This window comes from Balaenoptera musculus, chromosome 3, assembly GCF_009873245.2.
Source record: "Balaenoptera musculus isolate JJ_BM4_2016_0621 chromosome 3, mBalMus1.pri.v3, whole genome shotgun sequence".
Taxonomy (NCBI): Eukaryota; Metazoa; Chordata; class Mammalia; order Artiodactyla; family Balaenopteridae; genus Balaenoptera; species Balaenoptera musculus.
The window spans coordinates 11,764,256-11,777,024 of record NC_045787.1 but is presented as its reverse complement, the minus strand read 5'-3'; positions in this window follow the sequence as shown (position 1 = coordinate 11,777,024).

Genomic DNA, 12,769 nt, shown 5'->3' with positions numbered 1-12,769 from the left:
CAGGGAGCCAGAGGCATTGGCTACAGAGGGGAAAATGGTGACTTTTTCCTTTCCTGTCTCTTTTTATCAGGGTCAAGAATCCCAGAAGACCCCAGCAGGCACCCATCATGTCTCACTGGACAGAACCGGGTCACCTGTCTCTCTCTGAACCAATCCCTGGCAAATGGCAATGATATTATGATGACTGATTGGAGACCCATCACAATTAGTTCCCTGTGGTGGGGGAGGGCCCACTTTCCATGAGCACATTTTCCCAAAATGCCTGAATGAAATCAGGGTTCTGTTGGGTTCTATTAGAACAAAATAAGGGAGAAATGGCTGTTGGGTGGGTGGTCAGCTGTGTCTATTCTCTATATGATGGAGAAACCATTCAAGGGTGTAGGGGCAGAAATAGTGTCATCTCTGTTATGTTTTAACTCTGGTGACAGTATGAAAAAGAAAATAGAGAGACAAGAAATTGGGGCAGGTCAACCGATTCTGGGGCAACTGCCTAAAGTGAGGACAGTGGTCATAGCAAATAGCAATCATGTGGGACGCTGACAACTGAGGAGGGGAAAATCCCAGGGGTGACCATTACGAGAGACCGAGGTTCATTGGTTCTCTAACTTTAGTGTTCTCAGCAATCAATCACCTAGACCCCTTCCAGGAATTCTGATTGGGAAGGTCTGGGGAAAGGCCCAAGAATGTGCAGTTTTACCTCATATCCCCAGGTGGTTCTTTTTTTTGGTTGTGCCATGTGGCATGCGGGATCTTAGTTCCCCAACAAGGGATCTAACCCGTATCCCCTGCAGTGGAAGCTGGAGTCCTAACCACTGGACTGCCGGTGTATTCCGCCCCCCCGCCAGCCCAGGTGATTCTGAAGCAAGTGGTTGGTACCCACAGGCTGAGTGTCCCTTGGGCTGGAATTACTGCAGATATCCCAGTGGGGGTGGGAGGTCATCTTCACTCTTCCCAAAGTTTTTTTGTCCAGCCACCACTGCAGTCCAGGGTTCTGTGTCTCTGAGATGGTGTGCCAGGACTCAGTATCGGCACAGGCTTGTGGGTTCAATGACAAACCTCTTAGTCCAACTGGAGCCCTCCTCATTTTCCCCTGACGGCTCCCGGCTAGCCAGCAACCTTCATCCCTGGGGTCTACCTGATATTCGTAGCTGACGTTCACATACCAGTCGGCTATCATTGTGCCTTCCTATTGAACCAGCTATTGGCTGACTTGGCTTGAGCCAACATCATCCCACACACAAGCTGCCTCATTCCTTCCTGCCATAAGTGTTTACTGAGGAGCCATGTGCCAGGCGTTGTTCTAGGCCATGGGGATCCAACATGGAAACAAATGGGCAGACTCCCCACTCTCATGACACTTCACAACAAGAGTCACATAGTAAACAAAAAAGGACATAGCCTAATGGGTGGAATTGTGGCCCTCTCCGAAGAAAATTTATGTCCAAATCCTAACCCTTGGTACCTGTGATTGAGATCTTATTGGGCAATAGCATCTTTGCAGATGTAATTAAGTTAAGGGTCTCAAGATGACATCATCCTGGATTTAGGATGAGCCCTAAATCCAATGACTGACGTCTTTATGAGAGAAAGGAGAGGGAGGTTGGAGACGTAGAAACAGATGGAAGAAAGCGATGTGAACATGGGGCAGAGACTGGAGTGTTGCTGCCACAAGTCAAGGAACACCTGGACCCACCAGAAGCTGGAAGAGGCAGGAAGGATTCTCCCCTAGAGACTCTGGAGGGGGTACAGCCCTGCTGACACCCTGATCTAGGACTTCTGGCCTCCGGAATTGTGAGAGAATAACCCTCTGTTGTTTAAGCCACCCAACTTGTGGTCATTTGTTACGACAGCCCTAGGAAACTAATATGCAGAGTAAATCAGGTAGTAGTGAGAGCTGGGAAGGAAAACAAAGCAGGGTAAAAGGATGGAGAGTCTGGGAGGGTGGAGGAGATGCTCTTCCAGGCAGAGTGACCAGGAACACACTGGTCCTCGCTTGTCCTTGTATCTCTTTCCCTGGTCACGGCCTCCTGGCCTCTTCCTATTTGTCTCCCAGCTGTGTTCTCAGACCTTGACTTATGATCTTCCCTCACACTCATCTGAAGATGGCAGCTCAGTGGGAACTCTGTTTAGACTCTGCAGAAAATAAGTCGCTCCCTTGTGGGTAGGGGCAGGGCTCACACGCTCAGATGAGGCCTGGGTGAAGGACAACGTGGGGGGCAAGTGTCCCTCCCTCAGTCAGGCAGCTCATGCTCTGCACCAGCTGGTTGTTGCCACGTGCGGATAGGGCTAGCACCGCCAGACCTTCCAGTTTCTGAAGTGAAGCCAGAAATCCGACAGAAGTCTCTCTCTCTTTCTCTCTCTTTTTTTTTTTTTGGTATTTACTTAAAAAAAATTGAGGTGAAATCAACATACCATAAATTAACCATGTGAAAGTGGACAATTCACTGGCATTTAGTTCATTTACAGTGTTGTGTAACCGCCACCTCTATCTAGTTCCAAAACATGTTCATCTCCTGAAAATGAAACCCCACACACACTGGGGCGTCACTCCCTGTTCCTCCTTACCTCCAGCTTCTGGAAACCACCAGTCTGCATTCCATCTCTATGGATTTAGCTATTCTGGATCTTTCATGTAAATGGGATCGTGCAATTAAATGTCAACAACAAACAGCAACGACAGACACCGTGTGGACCATTGGGCTGGCCTGAACTGGACTGAACTGGACATTCAGTTTCTGATCTCTGGCTATGACAGGTGGCCCCTTACATCAAAGTGATGGGGTCATTTGGCAGCTGTCACTGTGGCCTGTTAGGAGGCTGATAATGCCAGGCTTGGGAGTGGTCCAGAAGGTCTGCCCTGGGTAAGTGGTTTTGGTGGCGGTGCTCTGATTCCAATATTGTCCCCAAGAGGAAAGGTGGCTATGACCACTGGAACTGGAAAGGCAGCCTCTTCTCTTTATGTAAGAGAGCTCTGAGGGGTTAGAAAGGATGCTCTCCTCCTCTCCTCTCGATGGTCTGGTCTAGGGCACTACTTGGTGAGAGAGACAGCTCTGGAATGACATCCAAACGGGAGGAGGGAGGAAGGAAAATGGTGCCAGCAAGGATTCAGATCCCATCGCCACAATGGTCCCTGTGTTCAAGAATTCCCCTTTCCACCTTGGAACTCTGCTCTGGAGAACAAAATGTGGTTGGTCATTTTCCCTCAGGGGAGGTGAGGTCGTACTCTTGCCTTTAGTTAGAGTGAGGAAAATATGAGATGTGAATGTGGGAAGGCTGTGTTCATTCTTTCCCAGAGTCATTCATCCCTTTAGTGAGGGGATATTGAGCACCTGCCAGGTACCCAGTGGGATAAAGATATATTACTCGTCAGCTCTCAGATGTATTCGGTGACAGATTAAAAAAGAATTAGTGTTACCAAGTGTCAGCAACAGGAACCATGGGGGTAAAGCAGGAAAAGATAGATTTTCACAGGGGGGAGAGGGAGGCATCAAAAGTTGCATTTACTTCTTCCCAGGCACTGCACTTGGTCCTGGGCTTGTTCTTTGCCCAGGAGCCGGGGTGGGGAGTTGGGTGTGTGTGTGGGGCGGTGGTGAGTGGGCTGAATCTATTGCTTGGCTTCCCCAGTTCTGCATACAGGACCAGGGCAGCTTCTGCCCCAGTGAGGGGGCTTCCCCTAATTCCTTCATCCCTGGGGATCACTTTTTCTTATTTGCACAAAAGCGCTGCATGAGCTGGGCTCCCCGCTTTGCATAGTTCTGCTCTTTCGTTTATACTTTGGGGTCCAAATTTGCAGCGCTTAGTTGTTGTGGTTGGAACACGAGTATATATAGGAATGAGGTTTATTATTGTTGTAAATGATCCTCCTCTGACCAGCTTATTAAAAAACACGGTTCCTTCTCTTCTGGCCGGAGTGGTCTAGGTGCGGTGCTACCCCAGGCAGAGCGAGGGATGCGACGGTGACTCACTTCGGCTCTTTTCCAACGTGTAATTCAATGAATTCGGTTTGCTTTAGAGCCCGTGACTCATTTTCCCTGCTCAGTGACTTGCGTGACAGGGTGGTGAGATAACCAAGAACACAGGGAGCCAACGGGTAGGTTTTTGTCAAGAAATGTAGACTTTCACAGACCTGGGGGAGATCCAGAGTGCGGAAAAACGTAGTCCTTTAAGGATACAGTTCCCGAAACAAGGGAAAACATCTTCCAACGGTGGGGTAATTTTTCACCTTCTCACATTTCACTTTTGTTTAAGAAAAAAGTCTGACATCACCGGTAGGATCTGCCGTGTCAGAAATACTGCGGGTGCCTTTGCAAACAGCTGCAGCCTTTGTGCTGGGCTCATTGCTCAGCGTGGGTAACTGTTTTGTCCACCGAGGTTAGAGTCGTTCCCCCCACCCCGTCCACTCAGCTCTTCTGCATTCCTGGCCCACATTGTGCGATGGCTCTTCAGAAAATGCCACGTTCATGTCAGCGTCATCGGAGGGTCAACCGGAGTAACGTGAGGGAAGAACCCGCGTATCTGGGTGTGATTAAATGTGTGTAAAGACAGGGGAGAAAGCAGATGTTATCTCTTGTTTCTTTTTCAAATTGGAGTTGAACACTCAAAAAGCTGTTGGGTGCCACAAATGGAAATGGTGAAATTATGAAAAGAATGTCCTATCTGTCCCAGATGTGCTTTCACAGACATTTTCTTTCTAACAGTGTTTGATAACTTTCAAAGGAAAAATTATTTTATGGGTGACATTTCAAATCAATCCGTTGAAAGGCTATTTGTCTGAAATACAAATTTGCCAGGATCATGTGTGTGTGTGTGTGTGTGTGTGTGTGTGTGTGTGTGTACGTGTGTGCGTGTGTGAATTGCCGTATGAAAGAGTGGAGGGCTTGTTTGTTTCATTATGACTATTTATTAGCCTGGACCTTGGCTGTTTATTTGTTTGGCACTATGAAGGGAGGAAACTACAAAATGAACTTGTGGCATACTCTAGTTATCTTTTGTGGTGTACCAAACTACCCCAAAACTTGCTGGCTTGAAACAATTCTGTGGGTGAGGAATTTGGGCAGGGCTCAGCTGTGCAATTATTCTGCTCCATGTGGCCTTCACTGAGGCCTCTCGGTGGTATTCAGCTGGCAGATGGGCTGGCCTGGAGGGCCCAAGACAGCTTTACTCATGAGTCTGGCACCTCAGTGGGGATGGCTGGAAGGCTGGACTCTGCTGGGACTGTCAGCTGGGGTGCCAACACTTGATCCCCCAGCATGGCGGCTCAGGGAGCCCAGAGACAGGGCTCCCAGAGACCAAGGTGCACCTGTCAAGCTTCCTGCAGCCTACCATCGGAAATCAAGCAGCATCGCTTTCCTATTTTAGTGCCCAAATTTGATCACAGGTCAGCCAGATTCAAGGGAAGTGGAAATAGATCCCGCCTCTCAGTGGGAGGAGGACCAAAGAATTTCTGGCTATCTTTAATGCACCGTATGATTTAAGAGAGAGATTTTTCAGCCAGGCTTTCAGGAATGCTTAAAAATATGCTTAGGCTTTACCCAGATGGGGTCCTTCGGTGACCCCCATAGCAGCTGTTTAAAACCTTTTCCACTTCCTTCTCTCAAGCCTTTAAAACCCAGCAGGATCCTATGGGGCCTTCCGGAGACAGGGCTCCCTGCCCCCACGTCCTCTGCTTGCCTCTTGCCTATAGAAAAACTTTAATCAAAGAATAAATTTAATCAGAAAAAAATGAGAAAGTGCAGAAGCAAAGGAAAGCAGTCAAACAAGATGAAATAACAATAGCTTAGCCATTAAACAAAGTCAAGGATCTTTAGTGTCTCCTCAAAGGCTGTAGATAATATTCTGAGCCATATCCCTTGAGCTGTTTTGCAGATACAGGCCAGCACCCCCTGACTAAAAAGATGTCTTTATTCCTACTTTCCTGATAAAACATGGACCATTAGGCATAAACTAAGTAGAGTGGAAAAAAGCATGGGTTCAAAAATCATCACTTACCATCCTTGAGACTTTAAGTTGATCAACCTCTCTGACCCTTGATGGACTTATCTGTAAAAAAGAGAATAATAATACCAGAATCACTGTGGTGTTGTTGATAAGTGTGTATAAAAAATGCTTAATAAAAACCTTGGTAAGTATAACTTAAAATGTAGTTATCTTTTAGCCCCATTCTTTCAGAACCTGTCTTAACATGGGCTATTTTCCTGACACTGACATTTATGAGAACAAATCACTAAAACTCTGAGAGTTTTAATTATTTACAGGGTTGAAGAGATGATTAAATAAAATGATGCCGCTGAAACCCTCTGTGGCTGTCAAGTGCATTATAATGATGGATAACATAGCAACAGTACCAACATCACAATCAACTCATAACTGCTTTGTATTCTGCATGGTCACAAGTCATCACCTATTTCTCTTCCCATCACTTATTTTCACGGTGCCCCGAAGTTGCAGATATTATGGAGTGAGCAGTAGAGGAAAGAAACTCTTTCAAGGGTGGGAACAGACAGCCAGCCCATCCACAGTAATTTATGTAGTCTAAGCATATGTGCATAATTCACTATTATAATGAAATAAAACCCAACCGAGTTGATCTGACACATCTAATGATATACATAATCCTTGCTTTTGCTGCATGATAATTAGGCATAAAAAGTTAGATTTCACATAAATAACTGTAATTAGTATCACTTGGATGCCACCAAAGCAAATTTTTAATCTATTCTGTGTTTTATTTTTTTCTAGTACCCTTAATTAGCAACCATGCTAACAATTTCCCCCTGACAACCTACACTGTTTAATTCTCTTCATTCGTTCATTCACTCATTCATCAATTCATCAAATATTTATTAGGTTGCCCACCACATGCCAGGCATGGAGCTAGGTAATGTAAAAATAGCCAATAATGGACAGACAGACAAGACAAAGGGGTTATTTCAATACTGTTAACCCTCCTGCAGTAGGAGAGTTCTGCACTATAAGAGCACAAAAGGGGCACATAATCTAGTTTTGGTTCCAGTGAGGCCTCCCGGGAGGAGATGGTGGCCAGAGGAGTCTGGAGGGGCCAGATCAAGAAGGGCCATGTTAAGCTGTGTTGTCCTAGGAGAGGAAATAGGAGATAGACTTGGTGTCTTGCTGCATGTGGAAGCCAAGGGAGAAGGGGAGCCAAGGAGGACACCCGTGGTTTGGGTTGTGAAAGAGGCATCTTTTCTGAGACAGAAGGAGGAGCAGTTTGAGGGGGAGACATTTGTCGTGAGCATATTAAGAGAGTTTGGGTTGCTTGTGGGATGTCCCAGAGGAGGTGTCCTGCAGACAGTTGCTATGTGGGTCTAGAGCTGCCGCTGTCCAAGATGGTAGCCACCAGTCACATATTCCTATTTAAATTTAAATTAAGAGGAAATGCAATTATAAATGCAGTTCTTTAGTCATACCAGTCACATTTCAAGTGCTCAGTAGCCACCTGTGGCTAGTGGATGCTGTGTTGGGCAATGCAGATATAAAACATTTCCATCAATGCTGTATTAAGGCTGTCATTAACAAATTACCACAAACTGAGTGGCTTAAAACAACAGGAATTCATTCTCTCAGTTCTGGAGGGTTTTCAAGTCTGAAATGACAGTGTCAGCTGGCCATGCTCCCTCTAGAGGCTCTGGGAGAGACTCTGTTCCATCACGTTTTCTTAGCTTCTGGTGTTGGCAGCCGTCCTTGGCGTTCCTTAGCTGTGCAATCTCTGCTCAAATCTCTGCTCCCGTCTTCATACGGAATTCTTCCTCGTGGACATGTCTCCAAATCTTTCTCTCCTTATAACAGCACCAGCCATTGGATTTAAGGGCCCACCCTAATCTAGTATGACTTCATCTTAACTTGATGACATGTGCAAAGATCCTGTTTCCAAATAAGGATGCCATCACTTGAACTGGGGTTAGGACTTGAACATGCCTTTTTGGGGAGCATAATTCAACCCATAACAATCACAAAATTGGACAGCACTGCCCTAGAGCCTAGAGGACAAAAGAAGGAAATTGAAGCCATGGGTCTCATACATGAGACCATCCAGGAAGTAGATGTGGAGAGAGAAGAGAGGAGTCTGGCTAACATTTATGGGACAGGTAGAGGAAAAGAAACTCACAAGGGAACTGAGAAGGAAGGTCAGGGAGATAAAAGGAGAACTAGAGGAGTATGGAGGCTTGAAAGTAGAAGAAACCATTTAAAGATGATGAGTGTGGTCAATAGAATTAAAAACTATGGAGAGGATAAGTAGAAGAAGTGAAAAGAACTCACAGGATTTAGCAACAAGGAGGCTGTTGACAAAGACTCTTTCAGGAGAGGCAAAGGGCAGAAGTCAGGTTGGGCTAGGAATTAATGGTGCATATGGAAGTAGAGATGGCACTTCATTCCCCTTTTGAAGATTCACAAATAATAATTAACTATAATTGATATTAATACACATTAATTACTACACATTAATTAATATATATATAATATAATACCCACTCCTATTAATAGACAGAGATAATAATAGTGAACCTTCAGGGTTTATTATGTGCCAGGCATGGTCTTAAATTCTTTACCCAGATAAATTAAAATGAATTAAATCCTTACAATTGCCCTATAAGCTAGGTACTCTTATTATCCCCATTTTATAGGAACTGAAGCACAGAAAGCTTAACACCTGCCCAAGGCTGCAAAGCTGGTAAGGGTCGTGTCAGGACTCAAATCCCCATCTGTGCATTGACCTATTTATCCTATAAGGGGTGGGGGGCTGATTTTTGGTGGTGTTCAGGACTCTTCCCTGAGAGAGACCAGAAGGAGAAAGAGTGACCCACGTCAGGGCAGGGGAAGGGATTTTGAGCCAAAGGAAGGGATGCTGACGGAGGTCACAGCCCACAGTGCCTCCTTTTCACTGAAGGTGAAATACACTGTGGGGAGAGAGGAGGGTAGGGGTGGAGGTGGGGAGCTGAGAGAAATGATGAAGGCTTACAACAGCTGCAGAGAGGGATGGAAAGGAAATCATGTAGTGATTAAGAACATGATTGTCAAGAAGCATTCAGAACCCAGCTGTGAGATGGAAAACAGATTTGTAGTGGAACCACTCAGCTCAGTTAAAATCTTTGCCATCAGCATTTAGGCAGTTACAGAGCAGAGTATGTTGTCTTGACCCCAACTCTTGAGTCTATTTATGCTCTGGGGGTGTTAGGTGTTATGGTCCTGATAGATCCTCTGACTTCCACTCTCCTTCCCCTTCCTTCTGACTAGTAAGACTGCCCAGTTCTCTGCTCTTGTCCCAAAAACTTGAGGCAAAATTCAGGGTGTGAATTGTTGGGGCAAACATGGCAGCTCTGGAGAACCAAGAGCCCAGAAAACATGGCATCAGGGAAAAAACAGAGGGTGGGAGGAAGGAGAAAGAGGAAGAAACCCAATTGTCCCCTCTATTCCAAGCACTGGAGGGCAACCCAAGCAATTACCACCTAGGGTCAACCTCTGTGTTATTTTCGTTCCAGGGACATTTGAAAGGAAACCCCAATCACGGCTTCCAAGGCAGGTTGAGCTAAATCACTCTTCTTGCCCAAAGTAGAGGAACATTACCAGCTTCAGCATGGGGTAGAATGCAGGACCTAAAAGGACAGAAAGGAGTTCTGGGGCCAGCTGAGGGTCCAGTCTGTGCCCACGGAGAAACAGAAACCATTTCAGGGGCAGTAAAAAATTATCAGTAGATCATTTTGGACATGCCACTGATCAAGTCCTAGAGGATAAGTAAAGTTTGAGCAGAGGTTAAGAAATTTCTGCAAATAATAGAGGTTCTGCAGTAAGAAAGTGACATCTGAGAACGGACCAGTTCAAGGCAAGAGCACCACTGGATTCACAGAAACACCCACTAGGACCAGCATAAATAGGGACCTGCACAGAAAACATTTTCTTACCCTCACATTATTCTTAATGGGGAAGTCAGAAATTACTAACTTGAAGTTCATTTCCTCCTACTCTATATCATTACTCTTTGGGGTGTATAATTATGCTTAAGTCAAGTATATTGCAAACTACATTTAGTTTTTCCTCCATGGACTAAATTCATTCTCACCAAATCCATACGTGTTGTTATGGATAATTTTCTGAACTTAGTAGCTCCTTCGTACTTATCATTCAAGATTCTAATTCCCAGAGTGGGTGAAACAAGGAAATTTGTTGCCTTCAGAAAATGCTGCTTTTATGAGGCTTATTTCTGTGGAGAGTGTTATTTTTTATGTTAGTGTTTCCATTCAACAATGTGTCTCACTGATTTGACCTGAAGTCACATGAAGCATTTCCTTTTCTCTTTTTATAACGTTATTGGTATTTTTATTTCATATGATATGAAATTCACCCATTTAAAAGATACAGTTCAGTGATTTTTAGTATATTCAAGGCATTGTGCAGCCATCACCACAATCCTATTTTAGAATATTTTCAACACACCAGAAAGCTACCTCTCCCTGTTAGGAATCATTCACCATTCCTCCACCGCTTCTCCCCAACCTTAGGTAACCACTAATCTACTTTCTGTCTCTTTGGCATGGATTTGCCTATTCTGGACATTTCACATAAATGGAATTATACAATATGTGGTCTTCTGTGGCAGGCTTCCTGCATTTATCATTATATTTTTAGGATTCATCCATGTTCTAGCATGTACCAGCACTTCATTCCTTTTTATTACCAAATAATATGTCATTGTATGGATATATCACATTTTGTTCATTCATTCATCAGTTGGATGAATAATGTGGTATTTCCAGGTAACAGAATATTATTGAGGGATTTAGGTTATTTCCACTTTGGGCTATTATGAATAATGCTGCTATGAACATTTGTGTCCAAATTTTTGTTTGAACATATGTTTTCATTCTCTTGGGTCTGTACTTAGGAGTAGAATAGCTGGGTCATATGATAAATCTGTGTTTAGCATTTTGAGGAACTATCAGACTGTTTGCCAAAGTGGCTGGACCATCTGACATTCCCACCAGCAATGAATGAGGGTTCTAGTACCTCCACATCCTTATCAACACTTGTTATTGTCTGTCTTAAATTTTAGCCACCCTAGTGTGAAGTGCTACCTCACTGTGGTTTTCATTTGCATTTCACTAATGACTAACTGATGTTGAGCATCTTTTCATGTGTTCCCTCTGTCTCTTTATCTTCCCACCTCCTACACATTTCTGGAGAGACTTCAATGTGCAAACCATGAGGGCAGAATATCATGTTCTCAATGACTTTATAGTCTTGTTAAGGAGACAAGAAAGTGGGCAAATGAGAGCCCAGGCAGTGGGGGGTTAGAAGTTCAGAAATTGTGGTGACACACAGGAAGCAAAAATGATAGGTACATTACCCAGAGGAACAGGGAGGATCTGGATAGGCAGAGAATGAAATGATTCCCCTTATTTTAATTCAAATAAAGTAATTTCTGTTTACCTTTCAATGACACTGGAAACCAAAATCTCCATGCCTAGGTCATTGAAACAGAACTCAGAGTGGGAGTTTACTCCAGTAAATGAACTTAAAATGGGAGGACGAGCATCCCATGTGCTTATAAAATACAAAGATTCACTCCTTCGTTTATGTGTTTATTCATTTATTGCATAATTATTTAACGCCATGTGATTTCAGGTCATTTTAGGAAGAAATCGAGAAAAATCAGACCGATAGGTTCCATTTATACACTGTGTACTGCTCACCCATCTACACTAATTTATAACCCCCGCCCCCCAACATATAGACATGTTCAAATATGTTTGCCTACAGTTACTTAGATCTGTTCAGAACTACTTACCATTTGCGAATGTTCTTCTCTTACTACTTTCCTTGATGCCTATACCTTGCACATATGTACTTCTATTACTTAAGGATTTCACTATATTATATCTATTGGTTGACTGGTGGCTTTTTGAGAGCGGGGGCCATATTTATCTTACTTGCCTTGTATCTCAGTGCCTACATATTTTTGTTCCTGTTGTGTAATTAGTGTCCAAAAAAAAAAAATACTGAATGATATCAAAGAGGACCCAGGGACTCACAGACATTATTCTGTTCAGAAATCAAGATAGAATTAATATATTCTTTTTGAAAGGCATCTCCTAGAAACCAGGAAACAGAAGAAAGAATTTCAACAGTAGATTCTTTTTTCTTTCATTCATAGGCTCATACACATACCCACAAACCGATGTGTAGTTCCAAGGTGCTTTTGTGTCGATGTATAAGGGCCCAGGTCCTGAAGTGCCTGAAGGAACAAGGGAGGATCCTTGTCTTTTGGGAGCTGGGTCTGCACAAAACAAGGTAAGGCACTCAGTGGAGTGGAGAAAAAGCCCAGTGTCTAGAACAAGAGTCAAGCCCAAGAAGCCCTGAACTAAGTTCTGGTTTGGGACTCTTTATAGTCTTCCTTCTAGTGCTTTCAAGGTCTGGAAAGGGCCAAACCTACACGTGGGCTGTAACTATAGGCAGGGAATGTAGCAGACAAGGTGTAGAAAGAGGTGGAATGTCCAGGAAGTAAAGATGGTAACTGGCCAACCCAACTGCAAGGGATGGCTAAGGCTTTAATAGTTGACTAACTACCACATTACCAGAGCTGAGTGTGAAAGGGTCTACTGATTCTGACTCCAATTACAATGTGTGGGTTTTGCCCCCCACACCAAACAATTCTCCGACACCAGCTGGGTGTCCTACAATTCAACTCAGTTATGACATTCTACCTGGAGATAGCATCAGATCTCACAGGTTAAGGTCTCAGTCCCACAAGACTACCCTC